Source organism: Numida meleagris, chromosome 3 (genome assembly GCF_002078875.1).
Source record: "Numida meleagris isolate 19003 breed g44 Domestic line chromosome 3, NumMel1.0, whole genome shotgun sequence".
Lineage (NCBI taxonomy): Eukaryota > Metazoa > Chordata > Aves > Galliformes > Numididae > Numida > Numida meleagris.
Window position 1 is genome coordinate 67,004,811 of NC_034411.1, and position 14,898 is coordinate 67,019,708.

General features: G+C 46.2%; 1 protein-coding gene across 2 annotated transcripts in view; it reads left to right on the forward strand.

Annotated features, from left to right (window-relative positions):
• Positions 1 to 14,898, forward strand: part of SESN1 (sestrin 1) — a 74,008-nt gene that overhangs the window by 45,739 nt on the left and 13,371 nt on the right. The gene's annotated exons all lie outside the window — the stretch shown is intronic.

A 14,898-nucleotide genomic window follows, 5' to 3' on the forward strand; every position in this document is an offset into this window, starting at 1 on the left:
TTACCAGAACAGGCTGGAATTCGGAGCAAGGATGAGAAAGGATAGTGGAGGGATTAATGAAAGAAAAGAACTAGCTGTGTGTTCCCATCTTCTTATTCTAAGTAGTGATACAGAAATTGAAAGTTGTAACAACTTTTGTCTAAAGCAGAACGATACAGGACGCTTCTGAGGCAAGAGAAAAACATGAAAGCCTGCTTCTCCTCTCTTACCCACCGCTCCTCCTCCCAGAAATCCCCACTTGCCTCCCCCAGTGTCAATATTTAAACTGGTTCTGTCGAGGGTGAGCAGTTATAAAAGTCTGGCAGAGAATGGCAAGATCATTGGTTACATAAAGGAGGGAAAGCACCGAGTTTCGTGGCATGCCTGGACAGACTCTTGAAATGTATGCCTCTTTTCGGTATCTGTTCCTGATGAGAATGGTAAATGATGATTTTTGAGTAATTAGCTTTAAAAGGGGAAGGGGAGGGGACAATACAGCTCGAAGCACCATGCAGGCATTAAAGAGGCCTACCTTGGAGCCCACCTCAGCAGCTACGCATAGGGCAGCCTGTTTTATCCCCACTGCTTGCCAGGAGACTGAATCACAGATAAGGTTAAACAGCACGTACAGAGTTTGAGGGCACCGTTTCTTTTGACTTTATCTGTGCAGGCTTCAGTTGGCTTTTAGTCCTTCTTACAAAGGCTTTTTAAATTTATTTGGAGACTTAACTGTTGATGTGAAATGGTGTTAGCAGGTACTGCTACATCATTTATCACTGGCCTGTAGTGTTAGATTGTGGGGTTTTTGTTTTCTTATATATGTTGCCAGTGCTGTGTGAACCCATGATGTAACCAGCTGGAATTGTTCCAACCTTGGGTGAGTGTTTGTCCAAAGAGAAAAAAACAAATACAGTAGCCACAGTGCAAGGAATAGATAGGCTGCCATTTCTTTTTTCATGTTGAATTTGTGCTTTTCTGTTGGCTAGCAGCTCTGCTTCATAACAAAACGTGGTAGCTCAGTTCTAAGAATTGCCTCTATCTGCAGAGTTTATGGAGCAAAGCTCTCAGGCCATTGGGAAGGATTTAGCTGCAGTTTGGTCACAAAATAATAACTTGCTTTTTGTGAGGTCCCTGCCCTATCTTAAAACTTTCACTCTCTGAAACTTGAGTGAAGTCGCTCTGTTTAACAATCACGTAACAAATCTCATCCCTCCCAAACTGCTTCCAGTCTGAGATGCATAGTTTCCAGTAATCACTGATGCAGGACACGACAACTCATGCAGCTGCTGTTCTGGTGAGTGCTTACAGTCCCTGCACTAAGGGAGAGGGCTGTCCCTAAGTCAGACAGGTAGACGGATTTCTTAGCACCAGATGCTCTATGTTACTCTTCTCCATCCTTCAGTTTCAGAATCTGCCTTTTGCCCTCCCTGACCAGTGGATCCAGCTGCCAGGTGCTCACAAGAAGTGTAGCCTGATTTCTTCTTTGAAATGTGTAGAATGCACAGGGAGAGTTTTTAAGCTTACCCTTCAGAGGCAAAAGGAAGTTGTGGTGTGATGCTGTCTGAAACTCAGTCTGCACTTAGTGACCTCATGCCAGTTTCAGATTCATAATACCGTGCTCAAAGCCAGGGAAATTCTGCCAGACTTTGTGTTTTCTGGGGCAACTCAGACATTTTCACTTTCTGAGGGCTTCTGATAATGAGCCACCAACAAAATAACAACCTGCTCTTGCAGGGCAAGAGACCTCATGGCAATAGCAGCAACTTGTGGCCACAGAAGACACCAGCCTCTCATACCTTGAAGCAAGGTGATGGTTTAGAGGGGTACTGGAGATCTGCTTTGCTTGTGGGCGCTGAAGCTCTAGTATGTCACTTCATCTCCTTTTACAGCTCTAGTTCTCGTGTCATGGAAGAGCTGAGCTGTCCTAGTTTGGGAAGCAGTAAGGGAAGGAGAGACTGAAAACCATAAAACACGAGAAAAATGTTATCCTGATTTCTTCTGGTATTGCCTGGTTTTGATTGACCAAGCATTGCTTTACATTTCCGTGCTTGCTGGAACTCAGCTGTTCTCTGCAGAGGGGAGAACCTCTATCCTCAGCATGACACCACCAGGTAACCCCGGGTGCTTGCAGCAGTAGAGAAGCAGTGGAGGGAAAGGTGAAAACAAAGGAGGGGATGAGGGGGGGAGGAGAGAGCTGAGAGGGAAGTCAGCTTGTGACTGAATTGTGGTAGTGTGCGCTGATCTGAACCTAAAGCCCAGCTGTCCTCTGGAGGTTTGCATCCCTCTTAGGTGTCTACTTCATGAACTGTCCTTTCTGTTCTGAATTTTGTGACCGCATTTGCTGAACCAGGGAAGAACTTTCTGTGCAAGCCCTCCCAGTACGTGCGTTAAGGGATATACACATAGGTCAGTGTCATCTAAACATGAAGCATTCCATTATCTACATTTGATAGATATGTAAGCCGGAGTAACTTTCATTTGCATAAAATAGGTCACAAACCCGGAGTCTTGCTGAAATGTCTTTCAGTGTGCACTGTTCTCAGCCCACTCTCCGTGCTTGGCTGTACTAGGCACTTTTCAGCAATACTGAGCAAAGGCAAAAGCTGGAAAATAATTTCAAAGCACAGAACAGATGTGCTAATTCCTAGAAGAAGCGTCACAGAGAAATTAACCGAAAACCTTGGAAGCTCTCCCTCTGGGCCTTTCCGCACCCACTGTAACACTGTTCAGTAAGTGCTCAAGCTGGGGTAAGGGCAGCTAAGATGGCTTCCTCTGCTTGGTGTGGACTGCTCCCGATAAGCACCAAGCCACAGAGGTGAAGTGTTTTTCCACCACACAGCCTGAATGCTTTCCAGGGTAATGTACGCATGCACTCGTGTAACGTTGGACGTTGTTACCAGACTGAAAATATGCACTGTTTCTCCTGGCAGCTCACTTAAATCTTCAAATCTGTTTTGTTGACTCCGTGATCCTTTCACAACACGCTGTTGGCTACAAACTCCCTGAGCAGCTGCCCACTCCCTTTGCCCCATGAGACAACTGGGAACAACAACACAGGGTAAAGGTTGGTGTGATCAGCAAGTTCACAGTAGTGTCATGCAATAGCAGAGCCTCATGTTTTTGTCAGGAGAGGAGGAAAACTATGTTTTTAGTAAAAGAGGCTTGTATAATACATATGGGAAGAGTACATACAGCTCTATTTCTGCAAATCTGATGGTGATCAAAATAGTACAGTAAATGCTAGTAACATCTAGAGATACTGCAGTATTTGACAACGAAAACATGAAAAAGGAGTGCAGAAGGCGTTTGCTTGCCAACTTCAGACTTCTGTTTCTCCTGCAGCTCTTGATAATATCCCTGCCTTTTCAATGGGCTGTGGTCCTGCCCATGCCCTAGGTGCTTAAGCGTGTCTGCAGCTGTTGTTAACTGAGAACTGTGGGTCAGTAACTCGTAGCATGAAGGTGATTGCTTGAAGATTGGCTTGGATGCCTTTGCATGCAGTGTTCCTTACTGGCGTACTTTTTTTCTAAAGGTTTTGCATAGTGACTTGTTTGTGGCTGTTCTTTTTTAAGAGCTGCATAAATGTCAAAAAGCTGGCATGCAGAGCAGCAGAATAGCAGGGCTGTAGGATGACTGGAGCCTGCACCTTTCTGTCATTCCTATACCCAGATGCCTTCTCGACTCGCCCTCTCTTAGAGAGGAATCTTGTGATTATTCTGTAATCAGACCTGGACTCCTGCCATCTATCCCATACATGCTGGTTGCTTATTGCCAGGCAGGCCTGTCTGTGCTTGAGGACTGTAGCGTTCCTCTCTTGGGAAACTTGTGGCCAGTAAGGGTTTCTTAAAACAAAGGATCATTTGTTGACATATACAGGAACAATTCAGAGGCAAGAACACTGAGCCAAAAATCTAAATGTATGTTTTGTTTTATGTGAGCGTCTGTCTTGTTATGAGGCAGAACAGACAGTTGTGTTGTTTTTTTCACTAGCAAGTGCCCTCGCAGAGAGTTAGTCTGGTCTTAGGACCTCATAAATAGCACTGACATTACCCACATACGTTCCTGTCCCTTCTGCCTCTGCTTTCCCCTCCCCTCCTGGAGGACTGTATAGACAGGAGAAAAAGGAATTTGATCACTTGGGGCTTCTGGTAGTTGGTTAGCAAGGCTCTGTAAAATGACTGCTGTGTGCATACACCTAGGCCTATGGCTTCCTCACAGAGGGAGCAGAGGAGTGGCACTGATCTCTGGTGACCAACAGAACCTGAGGGAACAAGGGATGGAGTAGTGACAGGGGAGAGTCAGGCTGGGCGTTAGGAAAAGGTTCTTCACCAGAGAGTGGTCGGGCCCTGGAACAGGCTCCCCAAGGCAGTGGTCTGGACAAAACTCTTGGACATATGGTCTGAGTTTTGGGTGGTCCTGTGTGGAGCCAGAAGCTGGACTCATGAGTCCTTTCCAGCTTGGGATATTCTATGATTCTAGGTGTCACACGCAGACCTACTGTACATGTGATGCCAGGGTGGACAGGCGGTACCCAGTGAGCTAGGTGTGTTCTGCACGCACTGGAGTTACTTCTTGTGGCTTTTGTATTCCCAGAATTTGTTGAGCTACATCGTGTATGCTTGGCTGCCTGGACTGTGCCTACATCCCCATTCAGAAATACCGGGCCTCTATCCAATTACTTTATATTGAGTCTCCCCTTGGGAAGCAGCTTGCCCCTGGCTTCTTTCTTCTTCCCTCTGTCACTTGGAGCACCTACTTTTAAGGAAGGTTCACAGCTGTGGAGAGTTTGTCCAATTGATATACCTGAAACAGGGCAAAGTCCATCCGTCCTAACATGTTTGCTATACAAGTTTATTTAGGGGATATCTTTCTTTCCTGTTCAGGTCAGCTCAGGTGTGGTCAGACTATTAATTTTCATGGCTTGTACGAGACCATTTATTTCCCTGAACCAGGGCAACGTGCTGCCAGAAACAATCTGAAGTTTGAAGTGGCCCTGGTATATAACATTCCCTCCTAGTACTGTCTTGGTTGTGTTACAAAAAAAGAATTAATGCAAGACAGCTATTAAGAAAGTGCCTGCCTGTGTATATAACGTTACATTAGGCTTGCATAGCCCTGAGAAAAGGAAAGAAAGAATATAGCTCATACTGCAATATGAATTCAAGAGATGCGGGGTTTTATTTATTTATTCTTACAGAGCAGAGAATCAACCCCTTGGAAACAACATTCAGCAACAACACACAATAGTTTTATTTTTTAAACACGTCAAGTCACCAGTTCAACACAGAGCTAGTTCACTGCTGGTCCGAAATCATGGCATGACAATCAGATGGGTGCACAGCTGCTATACAAGAAATTGCTGGTCTTTAATGTTAACTGTCCTGGCCCAAACTATGCCTTACCCCAGGGACTTTGACATTTGTCACAGCTGAACCTACCTTTGTGGTTCCTGGTGGGACAAGCTCTGAACCTCACCTGCTGGCTGTGGGCAATCAAACACTTTTCCTTAGCAAAATGACTCCGTACAAGCTCAAGCTGAAATCCAGCCAGGTGATCCTTGGGAGTTCTTGCTTTATCCCAAGCCTGATGCTTCAACTGCCAGTCACTGCCAGTTCAAATTCCAGTGCAGATCCCATGCTTCTCTGGGAGCCCCAGGACTAAGCCCATCCAAGTGATTTCTCCTGGATTTAGTTCAGTCTTATTTGTTTTAACCATCATGCAGTGATCTCTCACAACTCTAAACCTAACTTGGCCAAGCAATTCCCTATTAGCTACAGCTCAAGGAGTCAGTCTCTGGCCTTTGGTGGCTGCATTCCTAACCTGGGTTAGGCTCAGCCATTTCTGCTTCAGAAGAGTGCGATGATATGTCTACATTTTTAAAGTTAAATTTGTTACTCTTACAAAATTTATTTTCTAAAAGAGGAACTACATTTACATGAGTAAATGCAAATACTTAGGGACAGCTGTTTTCTAGAATAAAGAAATTAATGATTTTTGTGGTAGTCTATCCCGTAAGGAGGCATACCCAGCAAGATGACAAACACACCCTGATCATGAGAAATCGTCTTCTCTGCTGTTGTTAGTAGTATAGGCATGTCAGCAAACAAATCAGAATTTTTGCTAGTCATTCAGTGTATAAACTTCGGTGAAGGTTGCTGCATCTTCATTGGCAGTGCAAGCTTGGTTCAGGCCTGGCCAAGTTTTCATTTGCCGTGTTGTCTTGCTACCTTAGAAGCCCTGCTGAGTAGTTACATGCTGGCAGGTGTCACTCTGGGGAGAAACAGGGCAGCTTTAATGACAAAATGAGAAGGTGTTTGAATGCTATCGCTTCATATCCTGTAGAACAGATTTATAAGCTCAAATGTCAACTGTAAACGCCAGAGCCCATCTTGAAGGACATTATCCCCATTTTAATCTTCTTAGTAAAATTCGTGCGTACTTAGTATTGTACGTGAGCATTTGTATTTACTTACTTGTCACATAATTCCTCTGACAGTTGAAAATGGTGTAAGTCAGGCTTTAATTCTAGCTTGATTGCAAAAATATTGATTCTGCTATGAAAACCTAAGAGCATTATGTTTTCTGTGGTATGTCTGCTGTATGCACTTTGTATGTGGTTTCAGCACACTTGAGTCTGAGGGGCTATGCATACAGTGCTGGCCTTTCTCAAAACTTGTGAAGTATATTGTTTAAAATTCTGTACAGGTTGGTCCAACAGTGGTAGTTGGCCTTTCCTCTCACAATTTAGCACATGGTTGATTTAAAATGATGACTGTTAACAAGCAGTGGTTTTACAGCTAAGTTCCAAAATATGGTTAATTAAAAAAAAAAAAAAAAAACCACCACAAATAAAGACACTTCATGGTGTTTGAACAGAAAGTGTGAGAATTGGTTTCAAGCCTGTTTTGAGTTAGTTCCAGTAGCAAATAGGTATTTGAGAAGGTAAGTGGGTGAAGGAACTAGCAGCTCCACTGTTTAAATGTCATCATTGCAGTGAGCACTGCAAAGCCTGGAAAAGTGTGTGTCTTTATTGAGATCCCAAGCAGCTCAGCTGCAGGAATCTTGCTGTGATTTTAGGATTGTCCTGCTGGCACCCAAAGCCATTGGATCTGGGGGTGCTGGTTGATGGCAAGTCGAACGTGTTCCAGCAGTGTGCCCTGGCAGCCCAAAGGGCCAACTGTACCCTGGGGGCACCTGGCCCAGCACTGCCAACGGGCAAGAGGAGTTGTGTGCTCTGCTCTGCACTGTGCGGCCTCACCTCCAGCACTGGGTGCGGGTTTGGGCGTCATGATATAAGATGGACATAAAGCTGTTAGAGAGCGTCTGAAGGAGGGCTACAAAGATGGCGAAGGGTCTGCAGGGCAAGGTGTGTGGGGAGCGGCTGAGCTCCCTCGTTTAGTTCAGCCCAGAGCAGGGGGAGCTGAGGGGAGGCCTCACGGCGGCTGCAGCTCCTCACAGAGAGCGGAGGGGCAGCGCTGAGCTCTGCTCTCTGTGACAGCGACGGGGCCCGAGGGAATGGCGTGGAGCTGTGACAGGGGAGGGAACGGCATGGAGCTGTTAAGGGAGGATCAGCTTGGGGATTAGGAAGAGGTTCTTCACCAGAGGGTGGTGGGCATGGAACAGGCTGCCCAGGGCAGTGGGCATGACCGCAGGCTGCTAGATTTCAAGGAATGCCTGGAGAATGATTTGGAAACGTGGTTTCATTTTTGAGTGGTCCTGTGTGAAAGCTGGGAATTAGACTTGAGGATCCTTGAGTCCCTTTCAACTCAGGATATTTTGTGATTCTGTAATTCTCTGGCCAGCAGAAAGAGGACTGAGGTGGCAGCGTATGCAGGAGAGCAAGGAAGTGGTCCTGCAGGCAGCTCAGTGGCAGGCTGTTGTCCCGGGCACCAGGACAATCTGTTTTTTTTAACTGCTGTAATTAGCTAAATGATGTGGGATAGTCTTCTAGGATTGTTACTTCATTTTGTGCTTTTTTGCCAAGATAATGTTCTAAAGGAGTTGATAAATCCTGTAGTATTATTGTACTTGGCTCTGTATATTAAACAAATATGGAGACAGAATCAGTCTCGAGGAACTTAGAACCTTACAGCAACAAGATAGGTCAGAAGATGCTTGGAGAATACAGCTTTAGAGGTATGTGGATTTTTTTCCTAATGAAGATCTGATGGTTTTCCCAAGCCCGCAAACTGAGATAAATACCGCATATTATTTGGGTCATAGCTAGACCATGGAAACTGAAAATAAAATAACTGGGTTTTTTTTCCTGTTTGCCGCTCCGAGGTATATTAAGACATGTGCCTGAAAGTGCCAAGTGTAAGGAAGCCACAAAGCGGTTCCCCAAACTGCTCTTACTGATTTAAGGGTCCCTGAATCTCTAGGAGTACTCCCCATATTCGTTTAGTACTGTTTCACTTGATTTTATCTTACTTTAACAATCAAGTTCAAGAAAAATAGCTGAGAATCTTGAAATCCATTAAGTGATATGACATTCTTTCATTGCATTCTGTTCTTATCACTTTTATTTTCATAGGGAAAACGTGAATTTATTTTAAAAAGGAAAATCACTTAGGTTTTGGCTGCACTGTGGGTATATGTGAGTTTAAGGGTTGACCCAAAGAATTCTAACTGTAACAAAACATTTTCCACCTGCTGGTTTGTTCCTTGGTGAAGGCTCTGCAGAAATAAGCTTTTTGTTTGTTGAACCTTTAACACATCAAACCAGGTATGAGCCTCAGTTCAGAGTTCAAGCAATTTTCTAGATCCATTCCTGAGCCCCACAAGGGTAGAGATGACGTCCAGTGAGGGGTACAACTTCTGGGTTGTATACCTGTACATGCTGCAGGTTTTTGTATCAACTTCTTCACAGGACGCTGACACAGTGTCTCCTGCATACTCCCTGTAACTTCACAACCATACAGCTCTGGGTCGCTTTCGTCACACTCAGTTCCAATAAGCCAAGTTAATGCTCCAGTACTCCTGAAGCTCGTTGCTGTTTTTTTTCCCAGTGCTTGCCACTGCATCTGATTTCTGTGAGAAGCTATTAGTAAGCTGCATTTTCCTGTTTTCCATTTTCTTATGAGGTTATTTTGGGGGTCAAATGCAGTTCTAAAGAAATAGAAAACAAATTCATACAGAGATGATTCAGCTGGCCTCCTCTTGCTTTGAAGGGGGCACATTTGCATTGTGTGAAAGGTTTTGTTTGCAGTAGATTGCCCAGAGCGATAAGGCAACTTCCATCTGTGTAGGACAGGCGTTCCAGCAGCGTCTTCACACAAACAGTGGTGAAGAACAGTCTGACAGCATTCCAAATAGTGTAGCAAATAAGGTATTGCATTATCTCCTTGCTCTTAATTGAATCAATTATAACGACTCGGAGGTGCAGACAGTTCCCAAGGGTGAATTTTCACTCAACCGAGAAAGGATATTTGTCTCTTTACATTCTGCATCTCAGGGAGAAAGCGCCTGAGAAAAAGAGCAAAATGGATCCCAGCCCCATGTGTGTGAAGTGTTGCTGTGACCTGGCAGTCTGGGGAGACCAGAGACCTCTCCAGGCTAAACCAGTGCTGGACAGCTACACGTTTCATTCAAGAAAAGGAAAATTTTATAAACTTGAAATACACTCTTTTACTAAGGTAAAGTGAGGGGGAGTTTAAACCTCAATGTTCATTTACTCCTGAGAGAGAATGCAGGGTTTCTGGCAGCCTGCAGATGCTCCATTTCCCAGAGGAAGGCACTGTGCTGGACAACCGATCCCTTCTCCTTGCACTCTCTGTCCAGTACAAGATCAGCAGTTACCAGCGAGGTACCAAGGTCAGTTCTGAAAGCAGTTAACACAGACTTTCCATTTGGGAGAGACGTGTCTAACGGGTGAGATGTGCACTACACGGGATTATAGTCTGGTTAACAAGCCCTGTCAGAACAACCACAGAAGAACCCACGTTTCTCACATGGAATATTCACAGCCAAACAAACAACTCGTGTAGTTCATTTGCTGTTTATCAGCATCGGAGGAGCTGTGTACGTTCAGAAAAAAGGGAAAGGATAATCTAGTCAGGCATTCTTTCAATCTACTAAACTTTAATCTGCCTGTTTGGAGTAGTCTTAGAAACCATAAATCTATTTTTGTCTTTGCCAAAGCATGAATAATCTCAAGATCTCAACTTCTTGTAGCTCCCTAAATTAAACCTCATGCTTCTGCTACCTAATAACTGCAGAAGGGGAGGTTAAATTTGAACAAAGTTTGAGGGGGAGGAAAAAAACAGAACAACAACATGTGGTTTAGAGATGAGAGCTGCAGAAATCTTAAGCGAAGGCAGAAAATGCTGGAAGAATGACTGGTGTAAGGGTCCTGAGTGACCAACCAAATAGTTCAGAGGACAGATAAAGCCACTGGGATTGCTGGAGCGTGGCAAGTTGAAGTCAGTCAGCTGTGAGAACAGCTCAGATGTGACAACTGAGCCTTATAGCCTCTTCCAGCTCTGAGAGAAAAGAGGCTGCGTCTTTTGGGGGGGGGGGCTGCAGTGGGCTGGGAATCGCCTCATTTGTAATTACTCACAAAACCCCTTGATTAGTGGCACGTTATTTACCCAGTAGAGCTGAAGATGTTGCCGTGTAAGTAGTACGTAAGCAGCATGTAAGTAAGAGGTATACAAAGAAAAATTGCATTTCGAGGAGGGATGTGGTTAGAAGAAGAGACATCTCTAAACATTGTAAAATCTCTAAATATTGTAAAATTTTTACTCATAGCCAGCCTTGCTGCCCTAAAGACTACAAGATGGAACACTTCTGTGTGCTGCTCTGAACTTACCTTGGGATGTGGCCCAATTTCAGCCCTTTATCCTCCTGAACAACTTGTTTTTGTCACTGCTGTAAGGGTGTCAGGTGCAGTGCCCTTCCTCAGAGCTGGTTCCTTTTGACACATACAGCAAGAATTTAGACTTAGGTATATCTATCAAATACAGCTTCTCCTCCTCCCTAGAGTTATGTACCGATCCTAATAATAGAGTTCACTTTTTGAAGACTGACAGATCAGATTGTTAAGATTATATAAGAAGGAATGCTTTGAAATTCTGATAATTTTTTCTTGACCCGTTGATGGAACGAGATATTCTTCTATTTAATTTTAATTCTTTCATCGCTGTAATTAATGGTTTAATTGCTGCACCTCCCCTGTTGTTATCATGATAAACATTTTTACTATTTTAGAAATAATAAGTAAATAACAAAGGGATAGAAGAGATGAGGAGACATTTGAAATTTGTTATGAGAAGGGCAGTGGCTGTGGACAGGCAGGAATGAGAGGAATCCACTGGGAAAGGTTGAGAGCAGTCGGTGTGGGGCTGCTTAGTCACGGGTGAAGCACCTGGTGACCTCATCGAGGCGCCGGCTTAGGTGGGGCTGCTCGAGCTGTTCTGGCTGCAGGGATTATTGCCCCCATGCTCTTATTCCTGCTGCTCTGCTAGCAGTCACTGTCCCCCCGGGATGCTTTTCGTGGTTAGTAATGCTTAACCTCTATTAGTCAAAATGAGCTGAAACAATTGTAAAAAATAATAATAATAAAACAGAAACAAACAAAACCAAAATCTCCACTAATAAATCTCGGGTGGCTTGCGTGGACTGAAAGCAGCACCGCCGCATCCCGTTCCCTGCAGGAGCTCTTAGGGGAAGAGTCCCCGTGTGGAGCAGCGACCCTTCAGCGGGCGCAGCCGTGTGTGGGCACAGCCCCCAGCCGCAGCCTCCGGCCGGCTCAGGGCTCGAGGGCACTCGGCCTCAAATGCTGGGGTCTATATCCGTGCTGCTGAACTCGCTGCATCTTGCCAAAGCGAGCACTGCCTTGTGAGAAAAAATGCACTAGAGAGAAACATAGCTCTGAGAACTCAATCAGGTACCTCAGAGTACCAGGGAACCACTTGTTTTTATTTCTGAGTCTTTGTGGGGAAGAATCACCTGATCACCCTCAGAGATACCGATGTGATATCTGGGGCATTGCACTAACAGGCATTTGAGTGCTCCTGCTTGGATAGCTTCTCAGTGGAAAGAATGCAAGATGCTAGCTTGCCAGTTCTTCAGAGTCATCTGTTTGTGCTGAACTTTACTCCAAAAGTCAAAGTTAGGCTGAGATGGCACCACTCCCAAATGACAGAGGGTAAGTGAAGACGCGTGTGTGCAGGATCAGGCTTCTCACCTTGTAACTGATTGGTCTTCTTTTAGCTTCACTCCTGCGTTTCTTTCACTGCAGCAATAAGGAAAGGCTGCGTTTCTGGATGACTTAACCTAGAGAGCACAGATGTTGAACGCCGTCCTTTTACACAAGCGACTTTTATGGAAGTTTTATGGAAGTTTTCCTGCTTTAGGTGTTGTTTACTTGTGGTGACTTCATAAGCGTAGCTATCGTAAGGGCTTTCTGGGTCAAAGGAAACTTGGTATCTGTATTGTCATGTTAAAAAAAAAAAATGTTTTTTTTCCTTTATGAGCATGTCACTGGATCTCCATATGCTTGCATTGATAAGTGGTCAAAGGTACCGAGGAATGTCCCATGAGCTCAAGTTATGCAAACTGTCCTGCGGTCAGTCCCTGTGCCCCCAGCTGCACGGGGTGCCGCACTTGTCAGTCCCCAAGCAAGCCTTGTGGCGATGTGCGGCCATATTCCTCCTAACACTGCCCACGTCACGCAGGGTAGCCTCCAGAGGGAAGTCCTCTCAGCGTACAGCTGCATACCGATTTACAGATCAGCACATGGCTAGGTTCTGTGCATTCCTACATCTGGGAGAGTTGCAGTTTGGAAACAGTCATGCGAGCGCTGTGAGCACAAAGCACCGGCAGTGGAGCAGGGCGCTGAGATCCTGCTACAGCGGGGACGTACCTGGGCCTGAGCAGAGCTTGTGTACCCGGGCCGTATGGGAGAGCTTTTAAGAACATTCTCATCTGTTTGCGGCAGCTGTGCGATTTCCTCTTCCCCTTCGTGCATGCTTGTTCTGACATGTCCCCGCCTTCACCAATTGTGATGCAGAAAGCAAAGAACATGGTAGAACTTTCTGCTGTAGAGTTGGCTGTTTGATGGGAGAACACGTCCCTGGGATGATGGCAGAGAAAAATCCGCATCTGTTGAGTCTCTGTGTGTGTGAACAGGCTTCCTCACAAATGTCCAGGCAGGGCAGTCAGCCACCATGGGGAAACAAAAACACTTCAGGCAACAGAGTGCTGCCCTTTGTATTTCTGCTGTATTTTTTTCTTCCAAGGATCTTAACAAACTCACTGAAGGGCATAACGCTTCATCTGACATCCAGGAAGGTTTCTTAGGGTCAGGCATCTTCTTGCATTTCAACTTTTCACGTAACTACTCTCTTTTTCAACAGCTTTTCTGAGCCCAAGCCAGCCCTCTGCCTGTGCTGCAGGAGGAGCCCGTTCCTTGTCTCTCTGTTATGTTTTGGCCGGGAGTGAGGAAGTGGCTGGTGGGAATTAAAACCGTGCTCTTCATCATTTATTTTATTAGCTCACCGAATGGAACCTTCCTTGCCAGTGCCGCATTCTTCTTTTTCCATGCTTCTGTTGAGCACTTTTTGAAGTGCAGGTAGCTATAAAGCACACTTCACTGCTTCTGGAGAAACTGAGCAGCGTACGGCCGAGTCCCCAGGCACGGAGCTGTGACACTTGTACATCTCCGGGTAATTTAGCAGAACAGCAAAGCCTTCAGAAGCAGAACAGCCCTTTGCTCCACAGTGTTAACTGTGCAGCCCAGAGAGGAGGTGGTATTTGGGAAGCAAAGGCTCACAGAATAGCTTGGGCTGGAAGGGACCTCAACGATCATCTAGTTGCCACCCCCCAGCTCGGGCTGCCCAGGGCCCCATCCAACCTGGCCTTGAGTGCCTACAGGGATGGGGCACCCACAGCTTCTCTGGGCAGCCTGTGCCAGCGCCTCGCTGCCCACTGACATTCCTAACATATAGCCTAAATCTCCTCTCTTTCAGTTCAAATCCATTCCCCCTTGTCCTATCACTATCTACCTGCGTAAAAAATTGGTCCCCCTCCTGTCTGTAAGCTCCTTTCCAGTACTGGAAAGTTGTGGCGAGGTCTCCCCGGAGCAGCTTTAACATCAGCACTGTGCAGAATCACTGCTTTGAGTCACGGTGGTGCTTTCAGCGTTATCCTCGGTGTTTTCTGTATTTGGCTGCGAGATCTGTCTACCTGTACGTACCTGTGAAGCTTTTCAGCGTTCAGTTTTAACAGAAGTGTAAAGTTCAGAGAGTTGTGGAATTTGCCCGCTTTGTTGCTACACGGCAACTTGGGAGGGCTCGGGACTGGCTCCGTGGCCACGCCAATTGCAGGCAGAAGCCTTTCTCCCCTATAGGTGCGTACCTTCAGGGGTACCCTCCAAACCGGTCCATCATTTTCTTTTAATTCTAAGCACGTGATGGAACACGGTTTAGCTGAATTTACCTCTTTAAATCATAGACTGCTTTGAGAAATTTAAAAACCACAGGGTCCGGTTCAGAGACTCGTGTATTTTGGACTAACGGGTGCCAAGGAGACCCAGACCTGCGCGGTGGGAGCCGGCAGCGCCGGGGGTCGAGGGGAGTGCCGCAAACAAAGGCCGAGTGTTTTGCGGACGGGATTGCAAAACATCTGTTTGCCCAGCGCTGCTGTGATCCCGGGATGGGGCGCCGGGCCAGCTCTGTGCAGCAGCGCGCTTAGTCACGCGGCTACCTGCAAAGGTTGGCATCCCGCGCCCGCTCGCTTTCAAAGGCGTAGCGGTGTCGGGGCGCGAGAGAAGGCGGGGGCCCTGTGCGGAACCACTACGAGGGCAGGAGCCGCGGTGGTCTCAGAAAGGAAGCGCGCCCCAGGCGCTGCCCGCAGGCGGCTTTGCGGGGGCACGCGGGGCGGGCGCGGGGCTCGTTTCGGCAGCCGCCGGGGCGGGGT